At 46.3% G+C, this 3,342-nt stretch overlaps 1 pseudogene across 1 annotated transcript; it reads right to left on the bottom strand.

Annotated features, from left to right (window-relative positions):
- Positions 1-713: 713 nt before the first annotated feature.
- On the bottom strand, positions 714-2,132 carry LOC308244138 (protein SPT2 homolog; annotated as a pseudogene). The gene is made up of 2 exons: positions 2,113-2,132; positions 714-1,248 (listed from the first exon to the last, which is right to left on the bottom strand). The product of its transcript is annotated as a protein SPT2 homolog (transcript).
- Positions 2,133-3,342: the final 1,210 nt, after the last annotated feature.

The following is a 3,342-nucleotide window of genomic DNA, read 5'->3' as shown; positions in this document are numbered from 1 at the left end:
GTAGTGGAGGTACAGTCAATTTGCATATTACTCTTTTATTAGATAGGATATATATACGCTGAGTGGCCAGATAATTATGCGTTCAGAGATCATAATAATCTGGCCACTCATTGTATAGTATTCATTCTTTGTCCTTGAGGATCCAAGTATCTATACTAATAAAAGCCTAAGTGGCCCTCGAACGTGACGTTGCCACAAGATGGCTGCCACAAGATGGCCAAGTGCACAGAGGAGGTGAGGCCCAGCAGCCACTTTGTGTGGTGAGGCCTGGTGGTCCCAGCATCTCCTCCGCCTCATACAGAGGAGGCGGGTCCTAGCAGAGAAGGCAGGTTGTGGCAGGGGAGGGCAGTTGGGGGCAATCAGGCCAGCAGGGGAGCGGTTAGGTGTCAATCAGGCCAGCAGGGGAGTGGTTAGGGGGTGATCAGGTTGGCAGGCAGGCAGGCAGGCAAGCGGTTATGAGCCAGCAGTCCTGGATTGCGAGAGGGATGTCCAACTGCTAGTGTAGGCCCGATCCCTCACATCCCACAAGGGGTCCCAGATTGGAGAGAGTGCAGGCCGGGCTGAGGGAAACCTTCCCCCCACCCCTGTGCACGAATTTCGTGCACTGGGCCACTAGTAAATCTAAAATGATAATGAGCTTCTTCAGTCCAAAGGCAGGACTTCTTTGCAGTAGAGTGTCTCCAGTGTCTCACAAAAATAAATAAAAGCAGCAGCTAATGTCTTTTCAGCTTCTTGACCTCTCTGCATTTCGTTGCTTCTTCCTCCCATCTCATTTCCTGTAAGTCCTCTTGCATAACTGGTCTTAAACTCTTTGCTTCTTCATCTTTGTATTTTTTTTTTTTGTCATAGCCAAAGAATGTGCTTAGATATTTCTTCCTGAGATTCTCCTTCATCTTTGACAAAATCTTCCATTTTGGAATCATAGTCCTCATCTTCTTCCTCTTCATATTCTCACTGTCTTTTGTAACCACCAGGGAAGGGAAACCCTTGAGAACGTTGGGCAGATCTGTAGCCAGCTAAAGAAGGCTTCATTCCATTCATCTGTCTATTGGTGGGCCGGGTAATGATATTCTTAGAAGATATTGATTCTGACACAAAAGTGCATTTGAGCTTATGGGGGGATCTAAGCTACTAACTATTCACCCAGGTCCCAAGCTTCTCACTGGTCTTCTAGGGCCTGAACTGCTGGCAGTCTGTCCAGCTGAAACTGTGCCACTTACTGATTGCCCAGAGCCACTGACTGACCGCCTGGGGGCACTGAGCCACTCATTGGTCGTCGGTTATGTGGATTGTGCACAGGCCACCCAGAGTCACCAGAACTGACCACTGACTTCCTAGAACCACCTGGGCCACTGATGGGTGATCCAGAGCCACCTGTATTGCTGACTGTCCTTCCAGGAGGATTTAAGTCACTGGCTGGCCTCTTGGTCCCACTGATTGATCGCTCAGGTCCTGAGCTGGAGCTGCCATTCTGGGGCCTGGGCACGGAGCCAGAACTAACCATAGGCTGAAGACTCCCTGTGATGGGCTGCACAGGAGCTAGGCTGGAGCTGCTGCCTGAGTGCCTGACACCTGGACTCCTAGCCTTATGTGGGGAGACCACAGGTCCAGGTCTGGAATGGCTAGGATGGAGAAGAGATTTTTTGGTTGTGTGCTCAGTAACAGATTTCTGAGTCCCTTTAGCAGAAGTCTTTGGAACACAGGGTAAAAAGGTGCTCAAGTGGGTTTTTCCAGCCCTATTGAAAACAGGCCTGTCATGGTCCTTCTAAAGTGAGGCTTGGGAACAGTTGCTAGATCCTTCTTTGGTCCTCTCTCCTGGCATGGATTTGGATGAAAACAAACCTAAATGTTTCTTATTATCTGTGCTGGGTCTGGATTTCTTCTCAGCATGAGGAAGGGGAGTACCTTTTGGAGAAGGATGCTTGTCCTTGGAAACTCTGCTAGGTTTTGTGCCCAAACTTTCTGTATTACAGGGCAGCATTATGGTCAGAGGTAGTCCTGCGTCTGCTTCAGGCTTCTTTTTCATATGTCTTCATTCAAGAAGTTTTCACTCCCTAAGTTCTTGTGCAATCATGGGCCACTTTTCTGTGTTTTTTTTTTTCTTCTCACTACCTTGATTTCCAGAAGTTCATACTGTTGGAAGCTACCCATTGCCTTCCCTATCAGAAAAGTGTAAACAAGGAATGCAGAAGGCCTTGAGCTCTGGAAAGGCACAAAGCTATGCAGTGATTGTTTAGTTTGGCTCAAGCAATTTCCTGACCAAATAGACTCAAACTAAATATTTACTAATATTTACTGACCTTTAAGATAGTCTTTCTGTTACCAGAATTGCCTGCCTGACTAAGGGCAATATGTGTATCTAAAATTGAATAAAAGGCTGGCAGGGCCTGGGCTCCAGTGAAGTCCGTGCTCTTGCATTGGACTCTCCGCCTGGCCCCCCATTGCTTCCAATTTATTATTTCTTGTCTTGTCTCATCATTTGACCACGGCCCTTCTCCAGATCCCGAACCCTGAGCCATGCGAGACGTGGACTCTCACATCTGGCACCTCAAATGATGGATATCCAGAGAAGAAGATTTGCCTGGAGCAGAAAAACAAAGTTTAACCAGCAAGGTGGAGAAAAAGAATTCACCGAATAGGTGGGGAAATTCGCCCCGTGCAAAGCCCACGGCCAGCTGCAGAAGTCGAGATCTGTAAGTAGGGTGGGAACATCTATTTTTAGCCAGGCTAATGGGGCAGAATTTGTCAAAAGGGGAGAAGCTTTATTGTAGACTTTTGGTGTGCATGCTTAAGGATAAAGGAATTAAAGTGCCAGAAGGTATTCTCTTACAGTTTTTGCATGTTATTATAGAATAACATCTAATGTACCTTCTTTCTTAAAGAAGGTACATTAGATGTTGAATGTTGGGAAAGAGTTAGTCAGAACTTGAAAAAACCTCAGCAGCAGGGGAAAATTTTGCCTCCAAATTGTTTCTTTTTGTGGAACATGGTATTGCATTTGCTGGAGCCTTTTAGAGAAACAAAAGAGGATAAGCCCCCTCCCCTTGCACCTTCCTCTCCTAAAGAGGAGCAAAAGAAAAACTGGAAGAATGGCCTTCATGGTCCCCTCCACCTCCATGTCCTAATCCTGAAACATTTAATTCACCATTAATAGAATCACCTATGCAAAGAGCTATCCGAGAAAGATTAAAGGACATGACGGTGGAGGACCAACTTGCTTTTCCTATTATACAAGTAGCTGACCCACAGCTCGTGAATCATATAATAAGACAGCATGAAAAATTTGACTTTAAAATGATAAAGGCCTCGCGTGAAAGCATAGTGCAGAATGGTCCTATAGCT

Source organism: Plecotus auritus (genome assembly GCF_963455305.1).
Source record: "Plecotus auritus genome assembly, chromosome: 3".
NCBI classification, from domain to species: domain Eukaryota; kingdom Metazoa; phylum Chordata; class Mammalia; order Chiroptera; family Vespertilionidae; genus Plecotus; species Plecotus auritus.
The sequence above is the reverse complement of the archived record's forward strand: the minus strand, read 5'-3'. Positions and strand labels throughout refer to the sequence as shown.